Genomic DNA, 19214 nt, shown 5'->3' with positions numbered 1-19214 from the left:
TCTTCTTCTTCTTCTTCTTCTTCTTCTTCTTCTTCTTCTTCTTCTTCTTCTTCTTCTTCTTCTTCTTCTTCTTTCTCTCTGTGTCTTTCATTCTTTCTTTCTGTGTTTCTTTCTGTCTTTCTTTCTTTCTTTCTTTCTTTCTTTCTTTCTTTCTTTCTTTCTTTCTTTCTTTCTTTCAACAGCACTAGAGCTACTATTAAAGAAATATCTCTGCAAGTCCCACATCCTTGGCACCCTCTCACGGGTTCTTCAGCCGATCCCTTTTTGTTACAAATGGCAGATAGCTTGCACTAACTTAGGCAAGGTGAACAGAATAACCCATGACATAAGTATTGTTGGCTACTGGAGTTTAGGGACAGTGGGGACAAGGAACACTAGTTCTTAACTTATTTCTCTACTTTTTATTTTTTAAATTTTTATTGGTTCTTTGTGAATTTCACATCATGCACCCCAATCCCACTCATTTTCCCCTCCCTTCATATCCACCCTTCACCCTGGGAACAGCCCCCAACAGAGAAAAAAATCTAGTTGTGGAAGCCATAGTGTGTTGTCACAGTGTGCCCCACCATGGATCCTTTTGTCCATACTTTGATGTTTACAAATGTTCATTACAATGACTCCTTGGTCTGGTACGAGGCCTCTGGCTTCTGCTACTCTATCAGTACTGGAACTTCACTGGAACTCCTCTCAGATATTCTGTTGTTGCCCTGAGCCATGGAGATCCTGTGGTTTTGGATCTGTAGGACCACCCCCTTCATACATTCTAGCATAGGGTGAAGGATGGGGTGGGCCAATTCAAAGCCCTGGACCTGGATCTGAGATTTGAGCTGGTCAGCCCACAGGATATCCCACTCACATGCCCTCGGGGCTGGCTCACATGCAGCTTCTGCAACCAGGGCTAGCACTACCTGCTGCCTGGGCAAGATGTAGGACATACAGTCCCAAGTGATGTAGCTAGTGAAGAACAGGGTCACTTCTCCCACTCTCACGAGCCTGGCATCAGCTCTCCCACCTGCCATAGTTGGTGAGGGAGGAAGGCGGGGAGGAGGGCATCTCTTCCTTCGGACAGTAGACAAGGGGCAGGACCTGCTCTCCTGTGCTCAGGCCCTTGGGGCAGCTCACCTACAACCCCCACATCCAGGGCCAGCCCTACTGGGCTGTCCCAGCAAGATGTAGGACCTGAGTGCTGCCACTGGTGAGGGGCAGGAACAGTTTTCCTGCTCTTGTGATCCCAGGGCCAGGTCTCCTGCCAGCCATCCTTAGTGAGGGGAGAGGAGAGTCAGGGGGGAGGGGAGTATCTCTCCCTAGTCCACACCACTGCATGGGGGACCACGGGAGTAGGAGGGCCAGCTCCCTCGTGTTGCTATTCTCTGCCCAGCTCACTGGAAACTCACACATGGGTGTGAGGTGAGGGAGCTGTTATCCTGAGTACTGCAGCTGGCTAGGGCCTGGGTCATCTCTCCTGTTCTCATGCCCCTAGGGCCAGCTCTTCCATGATGCCCAGGTGAAGGGTTAGGCCAGTTCTGCACTGCCCTCAGACATCAACATTTCCTGGGCCTGGCCTTTGGTGTTCACAGACCCCTGCTGCTGCAGGGCCACACACCCAGATGTGGTCCCCTGTGGCAGTGTAGGCCAGAACCCCACCCTGGTCCCAGGTGGCATCAACAGCTGCTCACACCAGGCTGTTCCTCACTATCCTCGAAACTGTAGTTCTCCCTGTCTTCTTTGTGCCCACATCCTTCAGTTTCTCTTTCTCTTCCATTTCTCTGTCACTTGCTCCTCTTAGGGTGCCCGGGTCTCTGAGAGTCTAGCATCATCTCAGACGTGGTTTCCTGAGTGTCTCATGGTGCTGGGCAGGGTCGTCTTGGGCATGGTCTGCCCCTCCTCTCTGCCACCCACTGACACATGTGCCACATCAGCCACACCTCCGATGCCTCTAAGGGTAGGGCATTACTCTTGATGACTGTTAGTCATCTTCTCATAGAACACTGGGGACACTTTTTGCTGCAGTAGAAATTGATGAGTTACCTCTATCTCAAAAAGAAAGTTTGGCTTTAAGATATTTTCAGCTCCGAATGTCAAGATCCTATGTCAGTTTTATGTCCCTGGGCCAAATGCCTGTTTGGGGTCATCTTGATTCTCTGTTTGTTGTTCATCCATTACTTAAATTACTTTATTTACTTTATATCTTGATCACAGCCCCCTTCCCCCTCTCTTCCAAGTCCCACTTTTACAGATCTCTCCCCCATTATTCCTACCCATTAGAGAAGGAGGATCCCCCCTTGGGTACCACTGCACCATGGGACATCCCATCACAGTAGGCCTAAGTACCTCCTTTCACACTGAGGTCCAACCAGGTAGTACTGTTTGGGGAAGGGGATCCAAATGGCAGGCGACAGAGTCTGAGATAGCTCCTGCTATAATTGTTAAGGGACCCACATGAAGACTAACCTGCGCATCTGCTACAAATGTGTAGGGGGCTGAGGTCCAGCTCCTGCATGCTCTTTGGTTGGTGAATCACTCTCTGGGAACCCCCATTGGCCCAGGTTAGTTGACTGTAGGTTTTTTGTGGTGTGCTTGACCCCTTCCGCTTGCTCCATCTCTGAACTCCACCTGATGTTTGGCTGTGGTCTCTGCATCTGTTTCCTCCAGCTGCTGGATGAAGCCTCTCAGGAGACAGTTATGCTAGGTTCCTGTCTGCAAGCATAGCAGAGTACATGGCTCTCTCAAATGGGATGAGTCCCAAGTTGGGGCAGTCATTGGTTGGCTGTTTCCTCAGTCTCTTCTCCATCTTTATCCCTGCGTATCTTGTAGGTGGGACAAATTTGGGGTTGAAGGTTTTGTGGGTGGATTGATGTCTCCCTCCCTTCACTGAAAGTCCTGCTTAGCTACGGGAGGTGGCCACTTCAGTCTTTATATCCCCCACTGGTGGGAATCTAGGCTTAGGTTCCCTAGAGCCTCTCCAGTCCCAGGTCTCCAGCCAATCCCATAGAGGCCTCCTATTGATTTCCATTCTCACTCCCAGCCCTCTCCCACCCCCACCCCCATCTCCCCACACCTGATCATCTTTTTAAGCAAGATCAAATCTAAACTTGGTGCCTCTCCAGTTGCCATGGAGATGTGTACACAGTGGAGAGAAGACATGTTGGATTTGAGATCCTACTGTCTTGGGGGAAGGATCCCATAGTCCGTGCATTTAGTTTTATAGCAAATGTTTAGAACAACAAAACACATTGATATTCTGAGAATTTTTCCACATTCGGAGTTTCTTTATTTTAAAATTTTCCTCTCCTGCTAAGCTACACCTTGTAAGTATTGGTTAATACAAAACAAGAAATTACCTTAGATGTAATGAGCAGAAAAAGAAATCTTGTACATAGATTAGGTAAAAACATTTTTCTGGTGCTTTGAAAAAGCATGATTAAAGTTGAATATTGTGATACTGCTTTGGTAGACATTAATTTTCCTTTGCTCTGTTTCTTTCATCTCATTTTGAAATGCAATTATGTTTTAATTGTTTTTATTCACACTTTATACTTTCTCTTTTGATTTGATCATTGGTGCATTGACAAAGATAATTGACAGGCAGGAATGCAATATGCTTCTTTGGTAAAAATATTAGATCTTTAATCAGATTATTAAGTCTTCAGTAAAATGGAAGAATTAATATACCACTATTTCTCTCTAAATAAATCTTAGTACAAATAATTTAGTCTCCTCACACAGAAAGTATTGGGAGAATTATTTTTGAAATTAAAATGTAAGAGTGAATAACTTGTCATGATTTTTCTCAAACTATGAGTTGTAGTGGTGCAAGCCAGGGATCCTAGCATTCTGAGTCAGGAAGCCAGAAAGGTCTAGGCCAGTATGGGCTACATAAAAAGACCTTCCTTGCCTGCGGTAAGCAAGAAGCAATCATACAACCCCCTACCCCCAAATAGAACATCCTCTTATCTCCACCAGCAACCCTCCCCCAAAGCAGAAAGTCCAAAGCCAAAAGCAAGCAAGTAAGAACAACTTTTAAATATTTAGGAAAACTTCAAATTGCTCATCAAGGAGTTAGGAGTGTTAAATGAATTTTAAAAAAAAATCAAACTTTTTCACAAATATGTCCTCCTTAGATGAAGAACCTTTTTGTGTCATTTATTAAAAAATATATTTACTGAGGTTGTTACTATAACTTGGTGGTAGAATGTTTTCCCAACATGTACAAAGCTCTGGGTTATATTTGTAGCGCTGAAAAAAAAAAGTCAAAGGCCAAAATATATTTATTACTATGCATGTCAAAGGCACACTGCTGGTTTAGGGACCAGGCTCAAGGTCCCTGTCCTTAGGATGCCAGTTATTATGACTATGAGGCAGCTGTGGGAGGGGCTAAGGAAATAACTGCAATGCTGATGGCCCGTGTTACAGTGAATGCTAAAATACGCAGGCTGTCCTGGTTATCAGACATGGATCAGAGTCCAGATCTCATCCACTGATGTAGTCCTGTGTCTCAGAACAATGGATTAGAACAGAAACACAGACAGTGATAGCAACGGTTCATTAAGAAAGGTAAATGGTTCTCTTGAGGGTGGAAGCTGGGAAGACGGATGTTCAAGAGCCCAGGGCCATATGAGTTCTTGTGCTTTATAGGCCATTTCTATGGCACCTGCCCTCTATTTGTATACTGGAGGCTTTCCTACTTTGTACTCTGTTGTCATGTAGCCCAGGTAGGGAAGGGCTGGGAGGGTTTCTATCTTTGCCAGTTGGCTTGTTTCATATGCTAGTCTCACTATCTCTCTCTCTATGCCTACTCTGTTGCCACATTGAGAGCATCTAGAAGCTTGTATCTTAGCCATGGTAGATGAGATAAAGTTTCTCAGAGGAGACCATTTTGCCCCTACCATTCATAGAGGAACGAATGTGTGGTATGTTAGTTCTCATCTTAGACCAGTGTATTACTTGTTTTTCAACGTTTGGGAATAGGTGCAAGTTATGACTGACCATGTGCTGTACATAATTTTGTAAGACTTAGGACTCTTAGTCCTAGGGATGGCTATGACATCTTAATATTTATCCATCTATGTGATGTATCTCTGAACCTACAGCCTGATGGGTGGAGACAGTACAGCTAATGTGCATCTAGATCTAACACATTGAGGTTCATGAGGTTTCATATGGCCATTCACAGGGTAAGAAGAGTGGCATTGGCTTTGTTGTTGTTTGTTGTTTTTCGAGACAGGGTTTCTCTGTGTAGCCCTGGCTGTCCTGGAACTCACTTTGTAGACTGGGCTGGCCTCAAACTCAGAAATCTGCCTGCCTCTGCCTCCCAAGTGCTGGGATTAAAGGTGTGCACCACCACTGCCTGGTAGGAGTGGCATTGTTAATCAGTGCAGTAATTTATCCAGCCATGACCCAGCAGTTCCTTTCTTGTGTAAGAATCTTTCACTTTTAGACCTCCATGGCCCCTGATTTTCTTGTACAGACTTATGACATAAAACAGCCAATAGGCCCATTCCAAAGTCAACGATGATGATGACGATGACAACAACAACAACAACAACAACAACAACAACACATTAATCTACATAGATAGCTTCATGTACTTCTTGTTGGTGGGTTTTTTGTTGAAAACTCCTATTAGAAGTAGAAGTGTTCTGGGGAGCTACCTCTGGTTGGTATGCACTTATTCCAAACACAGGGTGGTAAGTTTAGCATCCTTTACTGGCCTGTTGTGCTAGTCATCTGAAAGGAGGGCACCTCGATTAAGAAAATGGCTCCATAAGATACAGCTATAGGGCATTTTCTTAGTGGTGATGGGGGAGGGTCTAGCCCATTGTGGGTGGTGCCATCTGTGAGCTGGTGGTTCAATAAGAAAGCAGGCTGCACACACATGAGGAGCAAGCCAGTAAGCAGCACCCCTCCATGGCCTCTTCATCAGCTCCTCCTTCTAGGTTCTGTCCTGCTTGAGTTCCTGTCCTGACTTCCTTCAATGATCAACTACTATGATGTGGAAGTGTAAACCACTTTCCTTTGCAACTTACTTTTAGTTACGGTTTCATCAGAGCAATAGATGAAAACAACCTATAGGATGCCCCTCCTCACTGCCCCAGTTCTTGCCAATGCTTCCCCACAAAGAGGTTGCACAAGGCATGACATATGTGTCTGTGTCAGACACAAATTTAAAGTGTCCTACCTATAAAATTATGTGGGGCTGATAATGTCCTGAAGGATAAATATTTGCTACCTGAAAACTGCCCCTGTCTCTTCCTTAGTAATTATCTATTTTGGCTTTTTGACTCTACTGGGGAAAATTTGGCAGTTTTTTTTTCTTTGTAATGTCTGTATATCATTGAGTTTTCTAAATGTTTATGCACAGAATTATGGAAATGTTGGCTTTAAGACTTTTATTTTAAAGAATATTTTATATACATGCACACACACATGTACGTACGTACACACACACACACACACACACACACACACACACACACACACACACACACATGCACTCCTATGTATATATGGACTGTCCTTGAACTCCTTATGTAGCTGAGGGTGATCTTGTATTCCGGATACTCTTATCTCCATCTCCAGAGCTGTGGAATTATAGATGCACATCCCACACAGTTTTATGCAGTGCTGAGGGTTGAACTCAGAGCTTTGTGCATATCAGGCAAGCAAGTTTACTATCTGAACTATACCCCAGCCCCTAAAATGATATATTAAGTTATAAGTCCTAGTCTTTAAAATACAAAATTCACAGAGTTGCATTTCTACCACTGTGGAAAATTTCCTCCCTCTGATATGAATATACTCAGATCCTTCCAGAACCATAAGCCACACACACAAAAAAAACAAAAAAACAAAAACCCACTTCTCTGTATATTTTCTTGGTCTTGGTGCTTAAATCACAGCGACAGGAAAGTAATCAATACTCTCCCTGTTTAATCTCTTCTCCCTCAGCCTTTCCTTTCAGACACTCCACAGCCCTTAGCCTCAAGCCCCAGCAAGCACTAAGCTACTTTCTGTCCTTATTCAGTTGTCTTTCACTTCGTAGAAATGGAATTGCAGAATTGATTTTTTTCAACAAAACTGGATTTTTTTGTGCGTGTGACTTAGTATAATGTTTCCAAGGTTTGCTTCTCTTTTTTTCTGCCTGATACTATTCTATAGTGTGGATATTGTAGTGTGCAGGTTTGAATCTCCCTGTTTTACATTGACTTTTGTGTTTTATTTACTAAGTTATTTCTTGGTTCTGTTTTTTTTTTTTAATGTGATGTTTTATTTCAAAATTTCCCACTGTTCTCATTTAGTGGTTAGTATTCCTGGTAGACCATATGCATTCTTGTGAGTGGTTTTTGTTTTGTTTGTTTAATAGGATTTTCTGTAGCTCAAACTATCCTTGAACTTACTATGTTGATCAGGATGCTCTGATCCTCCTGTCTGTACTTCCCAAGTGTTAGGATTATAGATGTGTACCACTGCTTTTAGATAACAAGTGTTGGCTTTTACTGCCTGCATTTCCAAGGAGTTTGGCAATTTAAGCTTGTATTGATCTTTGCCCCAAGTAGCTTGGTAAACTGTTTATATCTTTCAAAATATTAGTTAATTCTAGTTTTATCTCCTGTTATCCAGTACCTAGAGAATATAACGTAGTTTCAAAAATAGGAAAATGCTGCTTCCTATTGTTAGGAATATGCACTTGAATTAAAGCTCTTTGGAAAGTAATCTGAGAGTAGTTTTAGTTTTCTGCCTGTGTGCAACACAAGTTTACACACTTGGCCAAGGAAGGGACCCATATTCTAATCATAGGTCACAGGTCTCGGATCTGTTAAACACTAGTTTCTCTTCTGATTCTATCTGTGGTAGGTGGTTAGTTCTAAACTTGGAGAAAAATATCTGAAGGCCTTGATTGTTGTAATCTGTCATTTCTCTTTCCTCCTCTGTGTAAGGCAGTTCAGTGATTTCCTATACTCATATTTCTATATATTCTATTGTAATTCATAAACAGAAGTAACCTTTCTGCTCTTCTTTCTGGTCTCATAGGGCATATGATTTGACTTTCTTCTTCCTATGACTATCAAATAGTTGACTGTCCTAGTTTCTCCTCTTTCTTGTCCAGCTTATGGTCAATGCTTTGTGTTTTAGATTTTTGTCACTCCTATTTCTGCTTCAGATTCCTTTGTTAGTTTAAGTTGTGTTTGATATTTGATAACAAACCATGTCCCCTAATCTCAGTGGCTTATCATATAAACATTTATTTCTGGCTGTCATAATAGCCTTTGTGTTTGCTGGCAGTGGAGCTGAACAACTGGCCCCCTCTGAGGCCAGTTCCTTACTGGGGTTTAACCGTCTCCTCTAACATGCATGTTGAAATTTAAGTGCTAATGAGACAGTAACAGAAAGTAGGCCATTTATGAGGTCAGGAGGCCCCAGCTTGAATGGATTGATGTTATTATCTTGACAGAGTCTTTTACAAAGAAGGCATTCTATTCTCTCTCTCTTTTGTATCACTGTTATGGAAAATATCTCAATCAGGGGCTTTTAACCCATCTTTAATGATTCAATTCCCACTTAAAAAATACATGTGACCTTTCTTTAATATACAATAAGTTTTTATCAGCCTTTAAAGCTGGGTAGATATTGTTATCAATGAAAGAACTTCTGGGGAATCACCACCCCTGACCTCAAGCTGCACTACATAGCAATAGTGGTAAAAACCATATAGTATTGGTACAGAGACAGAGAGATCATTCAAAGGAATAGAATTAAAGACCCAGAAATAAACCCACACACCTATGGCCACTTGATCTTTGACTAAGGAACCAAAACCATACAATGGGAAAAAGAAAGCATCTTCAATAAATGGTGCTGGTCTAACTGGCAGTCTGTATGTAGAAAAATGAAAATAGATCCATATCTATCACCTTGCACAAAGCTCAAGTCCAAATGGATCAAGGACCTCAACATAAAACCAGATACACTGAATTTAATAGAAGAGAAAGTGGGAAAGAGCCTTGAACTCATTGGTACAGGGGGAAAATTCCTCAACAGAATTTCAATGGTTCATGCTCTAGATCAAGAATTGATAAATGGGACCTCATGAAACTAGAAAGCTTCTGTAAGGCAAAGGACATAGTCAATAAGACAAATCAACCAACAGATTGGGAAAAAAAATCTTCACTAACCCCACATCCAATAGAGGGCTAATGTCCTAAATATCTAAAGAACTCAAGAAGTTAATCATCAAAAAACCAAACAACCCAATCAAAAAATAGGGTATAGAACTAAACTGAGAATTCACAACTGGTGAATCTCGAATGGCTGAAAAGCACCTAAAGAAAAGTTGAAAGTCCTTAGTGATCAGGGGAATGCAAATCAAAATGACTCCGAGATTCCACCTTACACCAATCAGAATGGCTAAGATCAAAAATTCAGGAGTCCACACATGCTGGCAAGGATATGGAGAAAGAGGAACACTCCTCCATTGCTGGTGGGATTACAAACTGGTACAACCACTCTGGAAATCAATCTGGTGGTTCCTCGGAAAATTGGAAATAGACCAAGCTGAAGACCCAACTATACCACTCTTGGGCGTATACCCAAAAGATGCCCCACCATACCAGAGGGACATGTGCTCCGTGATGTACATAGCATCCTTATTTGTAATAGCCAGAAGCTAGAAGTACAGAATATCTGGGATACAACCCACAGAACTTAAGAACTTTAACAAGCAAAAGGGCCAAGTGAGGATGCTTCAATCCCACTTAGTAGGGGGACGAAAATAATTAATCACAGGAGGCAGAGGGAAGGATTTGGACAGGAGAGAGGAGGAGGAGGAGGGAAAAGGGGAACAGGATCAGTAGGGGTGGGTACAACAGGAGAGAAGCCCAAAAGACCAGCAGAATGAATGGAAATATGCAGCCTCGGCGGTGGGAGATAAGGGTACTTTCTAGAAAGTACCAGAGACCCTGGAGGTGAGAGAATTTCAGGACTCAATGGGAGTGACCTTAGATGAAGTACCAACCAGTGAGGAGAGGGGACTTGAAGAGTCCATCTCCAGTAGATAGACAGGGCCTCAACAGGAGGGATGGGGTTATCAACCATAGTCAAAATTTCTGACCCAGAAGTGTTCCTGTCTAAAAGAACTGCAGGGACAAAAGTGGAGAAGAGAATGAAGGAAAGGCAGCCCAGTGACTGACCCAACTGGGGATCCACTTCATGGGGAGACACCAAAGCCTAACACTATTACTGCTGCTATGGTGTGCTTACAGACAGGAGGAGCCTAGCATGGCGGTCCTCTGAGATGGAGGCAGATATTTACACCCACCCATTGTACCGAAGTCAAGCCCTATGGTTGACTTAGGGGAAGGATGGAAGAAGCAGAAGAGGGGGGGTGACACCATAGGAAGACCAGCAGTCTCAACTAACCCAGACCCTAGGGAGCTCCCAGACACTGAGCCACCAACCAGACAGCATACAGGTTCAGAAGCCCTGATACACATATAGCAGAGGACTGCCTGGTCTGGCCTCAGTGAGAGAAAATGTGTCTAATTCTTGAGAGAGTTGAGTCCTCAGGGATCAGGGAAGCCTGGTGGTGGGGGATCATCCTCTAGGAGACTGGGGGAGGAGGAATGGGATGAGGAAATGTGGTGGTGGGGGGAACGGGAGGATGACAATGGCTAGGTTGTAAGCAAATTAAAACAAAACAAACAAAATGGTGGGCCGATATCCTTTATGCTATTAGAATCTGCTTTCCTATCCTTAACCCCAAGATTCTTACCCTATGCCATCTTCTCCTCTCTCCACCTTCTCTCTTCTCATGGTCTCCTCAGACCCCAAGCCCAGGAATCTCAAGCCCCACCTATCTCAATTCTGTTCACCAATAGGTTGTAGGCATCTTTATTCACCAATCAGCAATAACTTGAGGGCAAGGTCACATAGTGTTATTTGGGTGTACATGCAGACTCCCTTGTCTCTTGGGGCAATCAGGCCTTAGGAGTCAATATTTAGCATTACAATACAAACAGCATCAGACCAACCCACTACACAGTCCCCTCCCCATATGATGCCATCCTAGTGTATGACATAACAAGAAATCCTTCGCCTTCACCTTAGCCCCTCAACCATGTAATTTTGGCTCATAGTTTTTTATTGGCCACATCTATACAAATACCACTGTCAAGTGCAGGAGCTTGGGCATCATTTTAGTGCATGTATTTTTATTATATATGTTGTTTATACATAATAGTGTGTTTCATTGTGGAACTTTCCTAGATACACGTCACGGATTTCTACCATATCCTCCCCCATCACCCTCTGCTGTTCCCCCCCTCCTGCTGATCCTCTTCTTCCCCCCACCCTAGACTCTCTTCCACTTTCACAACCTAGTAAGTTTCATTAGGGTTGCTTACAGGGTCTTGGTTGAAAGATTATTACAGGAATATCAAGTGCCTAGTGATACTCAGGAATGGGTGGAGCCTCTTGAGCCCCCTCCCAGCCCCAATTAGCAGGATTGGTATAGGCACTGGGAGTGGGGAGATCAAGGGCTTTTCTCTCTGCCATGTCGACAGATCCAGTCGTACACAGGTCTCATGCTTTTATCAAAGACGTTGTGTGATCAAGAGTCAACAGTGATGTTACCTTCCCAAGTGTCCTGGCTCACTCCACTCCTTTGTCTGGCTCTTACATTCTCTCCACCCCATCTTCTATGATATTCTGAGCCTTGGAGTGGATGATACAGAAACCCCATCCATGGCTGTGAATCCAGCTGTCTGTGATTCACCCCCTTTAACCTGTTAGATGTCTCTGCAGTTACCACCAAAGCCCATGGGATTCTGATCTCTTGTATTTCCAGGAAAGAATGAAAAATTGTACCAGTGAGCACATTGTCCCATATAGAAGTCTGCCTTGTAAAACCCGCATAGGTGGACTCCAGGATAGGCTAGAATCCCTTAACACCTATCACCCATGCTGAAGAGCTGTGTTGGAAAGCACTAAGGGCAGGCTTGATTCAAAGGTTCTTCTTATCTTTCCATAGGCTTTCATCAAAAAAAAAAAAAAAAAAAATTGACCTGTGTATTCAGCAACTAGTATGCAAGACAAAATTTAAGTGTCTCCTACCTAGCATTTCTCAATGTTTACAGCGGAAGAGTCCATGGGCACAACCATGGGTGCTGCCCGTGTCCTGGACTACTCGCCGCCTGGCCCAACCTGCCCTTGAGGGTTGGAGGTGAGGTGGTGCAGAGTCAACAACACAGACTCCAGGAGCAGGTGAGAGACTCACCTGAGCTGCGAGCTCCTTTAATACCCTCTGTCTGCACCCCATTGGTCCGAAGAAAGCATCGCTTCTAAACAGCAGTTTCCCATTGGCTGGCATTGTCTGTGCCAACAATCCTTGGTCTCTCAGGCAGTCCTCAATTAGACCCCCAGCAGGAGAAGCTTTTGTAGCTGGGCAGTCCCCAGTGTTTACATAGAGGTGACCCCGCCGTTTCTGTTACATGTAGAAAGTGTTACCTGGTCCAGTCAGTACTCAGCAGGTTCCCACCTGTGAGCCCTTTCATCAATGAGACCTTGCCTAAGTCAGGGTTACCATACCATGAGGAAACACCACGGCAGACGAAAAAGGTTGGGGAGGAAAGGGCTTATTTGTCTTAGACTTCCACATTATTACCATTTATTGAAGGAAGACAGGAAGTCAACCAGGGCAGGAACCTGGAGACAGGAGCTGCTGCAGATGCCATAGGGACTGCTGTTGCTGTCTTGCTCCCCATAGCTTGCTCGGCCCAATTTCTTCTAGAGATCCCAGAACCACCAGCTCAGGGACGGCCACTCCTGTATAGAAAATACTCTCACGAACCCTTTTCTCCCATATTACTCACTAATTAAGAAAATGCCCCACAGCTTTGTCTGCAGTCTGATCTTCAGGAGACAGCTTTTCAGTTGAGGGTCCCTCCTCTCAGCTGACTATACCTGTGCCAAATGGACACACAGGCAGCCTGCGCAGAGTCTTCTCTGCTCATCTCCTACTTGTTCTCAGTCTTCACTGGGTCCTGGCTCCTTGTCAGTTGCCCAAGCACTTGGTATAATCTGGGGCTGAGAGTTCCTGCTTCTACCCAGATTTTAGCTTCACTTCTAACCATCCTCTCCCTTTTTTGTTTTTGAGTGATTTCTCATAAGGAAAGGGGGAAAGGTGCATTCTTTAGCTATGTTTATGATGAAACTGTTAACTGTAGGTCCTATTTACAAAGAAAATCTCATTGTTTTGGTTTTAAGTTTCTAATGTGTTGGGGAATCTAGCTGGCTCTCCAGGGTAATTTTCTTTTTTAAAGTCCTAGACAGTGGAGGAATAGAAAGAAAATGAATTGCTCTGAAACCAAGTAACCTTGTATTATCTATTCAATGTGCACGGCACGTGGAATCACAGAAATACACACTAAAACAGACATTCGACTCTCTTACAATGGCCTTCTGATATTTTCTAGGATGATATTGTGAGTAGAGAGAGGAAGCATCGGGAAGCAGGTGCTCTTTGCTCATTTGCACCATGAAGGGTACTAATTTCCACGCCAGCTAACACACTCCAGACCAGCGGTTCTCAACCTTCCCAATGCTGTGACCCTTTAATGCTGTTCCTCATGTCGTGCTGACCCCCAGCCATAAACTTATTCTTGTTGCTATTTCATAACTGTAATTTTGCAACTGCTATGAATTGTAATGTAAATATCTGACTGCAGGATATCTGATATGTGACCCCTGTGAAAGGGCCAGTCGACCTCCATAGTGGTCGAAACCCACGAGTTGAGAATCGCTGATCTAGGTGTCTTTTGTACTATAGTGACCCAGAGTGGGTGTGTAATTTATGTTTAAAGACTTTCTCTTTCTCGAGTCCCTTTCTTCCAACAGTTACGAGAACACCCCTTCCCTTCTTTTTTAAAGTCATAGTCTCTTACCATATAGCCGCAGCTGGCCTTGAATTCATGATCCTTCTGTTCCTGCCTCTCAAATGCTGGGATTACAGGCCTGAACTACCTACCATACAAGGCTCAGAGTCTCTTCGGTCAACTGATACAAGTTATTTTTTGGAGGTCACAGAAACCCTGAGAAGTGTACTAGGATGTGAAGGTAATTGAGGTCCAGTTTTCTCCGTGTGAGCAGGATGGTTGTCATTGCTTCCACGGGATGTCATGAAGAGTGTCGCAGGTGGTGTAATCACTTGCACTGTCACCTTGCCTGATGTGTGTTTCTTCAGCTGTCTGAGTCATATGTTTGGCAGTCAATCAGACTGACATTTCCTTAACTGTTTATGCCTCCAACTGCTGTGTTCATTTTTTTCCCCTCACAATATTCTCTGTGGGATTTCTTGGTTTTGGAGATTTCTACGTAGAAAATTTATCAGAGTGAGAATTCTTGATTTGTGTGCCACTCAATATATGTTGAATGAAGAAAATATGCGGCGACACCCACCTTCATTGGGTAGAGCACAGCCTAGGCTGCAGATGATGCAGATGTGCAAATCACACACCGCAAGGGATACACCGATAAAGTCCCTGTTCACTACTCTAGGAAGTCGAGATTCCTCTTAAGAACATAACATTTCCTTCTCAATGACGCAAGTATGTGTAAACGTCCTTGTTGGTTTAATGTATAAACCACTAAATAACACTAGCTCGGCATGTTAATCTTTTTGCCTATGAAATCTTTCAAAGAATCGTCAAATCTCTCTCTGAAGTATTTTCCTGTATTGGTTTTAAGTTTCTAATGTGTCAGGGAATGTAGCTGACTCTCCAGGGTAATTTTCTTTTAGATCGCTGAGGATTGTGAAACTTAATAGAAAAAGCTATCTCTCTTCTTATTTGCCCTACATTTACATCAGAAAATACAATAGCTGACAGCATAGCTGTGAACTCCATTAATAATTCTAAAGCCTAAAGTTAATATATTCTGCCATCTGGAGTCTTAACTAAACATTTTTTAACATCTTTGAAATCTGCAAAGAAAATGTGTCTCTTGTCAAGTAACCAGAAGCTGGAACTGGGCTCAGACTTTCATTGTTCTCATGTCGAATACTTCTCATATTCCAAACCCTTCGCAATTGGTGTGATGCATATGTATAGCGAGAGCGTTCCAGTTTAGCAGGTAGATTTACAATTCCTCCGGAGGCAAGCCGGCGTTGCAGAGAGCTAGCTTGTCTGTATGCATGATCAGGCCCTCCTGACTGGTGCTTTTGAAAACTGAGCCGGGATACTCTTTTATCTTTATGGACACGTTTGAAAGCCTCTGCTTTCAGCATTTCTATTAGGGTGACAGTAACAGAATGTACGAAGATTCAACCTGTCCATCAATCACAGAAGATCTAATCATTTAGAATGTGTCAGACTATGCGAGTCACCAGATCACCAAGATGAATCAAAAATAATCTCCACGTCTAAGAAGCCTTCAGTCTCAGGAGAGGTGGATACATTAATGGATGGTTCTAGAACAGTATGAAATGTGCCACAGTGAGGGGGGAAAAAAGAAAAACAAAAGTTTCTTTACAAACTTCCACTCCCTCCTCACTCCTTATAGACAAGAGACCACAGAAACCCCAGCTTATAACCTATGCCTTTGCGTACGAGAGGAACTCTATGCCCTAGATTCACCTTTCCTCCACCAGTGGGATCAGGGGTCCCCTGTGTTGAGGTAGGCTGAAGGGAGCTGTGGTTTCCTGCCTCATCTGAAGCTCTGGGAAAATTTTTGAGCATTACAAGTCACTTGGAGTATTCCCCAGGTTTGCATAAGAGCAGCTCGCAGATCCATAGAATGTAGAATCATACACAGGTCATGACAGACTTCTCCAGCTCCCACAAAGCCCAAGTAACAACTTGGCCAGATCCTTTTGAAGAAGAATGGAGGGCTGGAGGTCTCATGTGATTGTTGGTAGAGGTTCTGCTCCAACTAGGTGGATCCTCGGGGCAACATCTAGCATGCGATCTGCTTGTGCTGGTCTTCGCCCTGAGCCCTCGGTCTCTGACATCAGGGTCAGAATTCTAGGCTGCTTTTTATTTTTATATAGCTCACAGTTTGGGATCTGTCTCACCATATGATGTGAAAATACAAAATGACAGCAAAATTTGTGTAAGAATCAAGTTGGCTTTACTTCTAGTTCTACAACTAGGCAGTATCTCATTCTAGGGAACAGTGTCCAGTTGCCCCTAGCACAGAAAACTGGCTCTGTGGGGCTCTGCATCTGCTCCTATCTGTTGCTAGGTGGAGTCTGTGAGCTCTCTCTGATGATGATTACATCGAGTCTCAGAACATATGCAGGCAGGACAAACCGTAGGTTGAAGATTTTATAGCTAGGTTGGTGTCCCAGACCCTCCATTCGAGCAAGATCTTGCCTGGTTATAGAGAATGGCCAGTTGAGGCTCGGTGTCTCTGGAAATCCTCGATAGTGTAGATTCCACAGTTTCTGGTGTCCTTGGTTTCTGCCTCTTTCCCACAATGCCCTTCAAGATCCAGTCATCTTTCCTGGTACTTTCTCCATTCATCCCCTCCTCCGCCCACCTCTGATCCCTCCTGCTCCATCTCCACCTGCCCCTTCTCCAGCTGAGAAATCTATTTCCCCTCCTCTGCAAGATCCTTGCACCTCTCACTTAAGCCCTCCTTATTCCTTAGCCTCTTTGGCTCTGTGGATTGTAGCATGATTATCCTTTTAAATTAAATTTCATTGTGCATCCTTGTTGTACATGATTCAGAGTTTCATAAGGACATTTTTCATACAAACATATGGTGCTTATTAAAACATGTTCTCCACAATTCCCCTTTACCTTCCTCTTTGTCCACCTGTCCTACCTCTCTCCTGTGTTCCTCTAGACATTTTTGCTTCTGCTTTCATGTCCTATTTGTGTGTGATTTTTATCTAAGCACGTAGAATCTAATAAGAAGTAAAATGAACACATATATTTGTAAATGAACACATATATTTGTCTAAGATTGGCTTATTTTGATATGATTATCACCAGTTGTCTCCACCTTCCTGGAGATAGTTTAATTTCATCCCCTATGGTTGACATCCATTCCTATGCTGTGGGCACCTGAACTGCGTCCGTGACTTGGCTATTGGGAATGTTGTCACAGTGGACTCACTTAGAGGCCACTGAGCAAATAAACACCCAGGAGCAATAGAACTGGATCATATGGTGTTAGCTTTATTCCTAAGTTTCTGACAGTCTCCCATCTGACTTCCATAGTGGCTGAACTAGTATTCTCTCCTCAGCAGTGTATAAGGGCTCCCCTTTGTCCACATCTTTGCTACCATTTGTCATTATGAGGAATTCTAGTGAGACGAGAGGAATGGAATACCAGAGTGGTTCTAATTTGCATTTCTATGGTGGATGGCCAAAGTGGATGCTTCTTTTTTTCTTGTGCTCATTGATCATTTATTTTATATCTTTTCAGACCTGCCTATTTCATTAGTCCTCTATTGGTTTTGAGTTCCTGTCCTTTAGGTTTCTGCATTCTTTGTATGTGCTACACAATATTACTCCTTTGTCAGATGTATAGATGCTAAAGACATTTTCCTACTCTATAGGTGGTATTTTTCACTTGATAAACTATTTCCAATTGACCAATGGAAATGGGACCTCATGAAATTAAAAAGCTTTGGTCCTATTTCTTCAGTGGCTTTATCAAAAGCGCTTGCCTACCCCTATCCCATAAAAGATTTCCTCTAAAAGTCTCAGAGTCCCATGTGTTATACTGAGGTCTTCTATCCACTTGGAATTGGTTTTTGTGCATGGTGAGAGATAGGGGTCAGATTACTTTTTTAATAGTGATACCCAGTTTACCCAAAATCATTTGTTGATAAGATTGTCCCTTTTTCTATATGTATTTTTGTTATCTTTGTCAGAAGTTACATGCTTGGAGCTGAGTGGGTTTGTATCTGTGTCATCCTGCACGCCTGCTTTGGTGCCAGCACTATGTGATCTTTGCAGCCATGACTCTACAGGACAACTCGAAAGCGCATAGAGAACTGCTGCTTGCATTACTCCCTTTGCTGAGAATTGCTTTGACGCCCCAGGGGCTTTTCTGTTCACCTGTGACTTTTAATGACATAGGTTACATTATTTTAGGATTCTAAAATAGTTCAATGTTAAAATTTTTTCTCTGTTGCTTTTCTGCTCTGTTTTTTTAATATTTTTATCTTCAAATCTTCATAACAACCTAGTGAGCTTAAGCCAAAGAATTATTATTTGTTAAGTTTGACCTTAAAAACAACCTGTCCAAGAATTTTAAAAAGCTGCTGGTTGTAGAACCAGCACAGCTTCTAAGTTTGGGATACTTTCCATTATTTTAAGATCCCCTCCCTCAAAAAATGATAGGACCAAAAACAAAAACAGACAAACTAGATTACATCACTTGAAACTCTTCATCACAGCATTGGAAACAGTACAGTGAGGGGAAATATTAACCAACTATTCACCTGGGAGAAGGTCCTTGTCCAAAATATGCAAAGAACTAACACACTAAACAATGCAATTTAAATAGCAATGGACCTTAACAGATATTTCTCAGTCATACAGATGGCCAACAGATATTAGGGGTAGATCAATAATGGGAGACCATAGGGAACTGGGCATGCTTTTGCAGATGACATGACATATCTGGGTCACACATTGGGTGTCATAATATCGTAAAACTCTCCTCATAGCTGGAAGAAATTGTTCATCTTAAGGTTTTCCCTCCTGATTACTTAGTTATGTGAGTATCTACAGAGGCTGAGAGTAGCTGAAGATATTTCACCATGAGGTTTATTCCTCCAATGCATTCTTGGGCCTGTTGCAAATGTAGCCCAACAAAATGCCGCACACACTCAGTCTTTGCTCAGACAAAATGCTGGTGGCTGGGTGGATTCATTGTTTCCTTTGTTGTTGTGACCAAAGGCCTGACAAGAGACAACTTAAGAAAGAAATGGGCTATTAATGCCCACAGTTCAAAGATGTGCTGTGTACTACTCTTGAGGAGATGTGGGGGTAAGAACCTGAGCTGACTGATCTTAACACATCCTCAGCCAGGAAGCAGAGAGCAGACAGGAATCAGGGACTAGATGTCAAACCTCAAGGCCAACCTGTTAGAGTGTCTGAGGTACAGTAACTTGTTAGGTGAGGGCCAAGTTATGCTGCAGAGATCACACCACACAACAGAGCTCTTGAGAGCTTTCTTGCTGGGCAAGGAGAAAATTGGGCCAG

General features: G+C 43.2%; 1 protein-coding gene and 1 pseudogene across 1 annotated transcript in view; one reads left to right on the top strand and one right to left on the bottom strand.

The window, feature by feature from the left end:
* C1H9orf135 (chromosome 1 C9orf135 homolog) overlaps window positions 1–19214 on the top strand; it is a 101436-nt gene that overhangs the window by 13492 nt on the left and 68730 nt on the right. The window lies entirely within an intron of this gene.
* LOC115062958 lies at window positions 1846–1947 on the bottom strand (annotated as a pseudogene).

Source organism: Mus pahari, chromosome 1 (genome assembly GCF_900095145.1).
Source record: "Mus pahari chromosome 1, PAHARI_EIJ_v1.1, whole genome shotgun sequence".
Classification (NCBI taxonomy): domain Eukaryota; kingdom Metazoa; phylum Chordata; class Mammalia; order Rodentia; family Muridae; genus Mus; species Mus pahari.
Note: the sequence above shows the minus strand (reverse complement) of the source record. Positions and strands in the feature narration are given on the sequence as shown.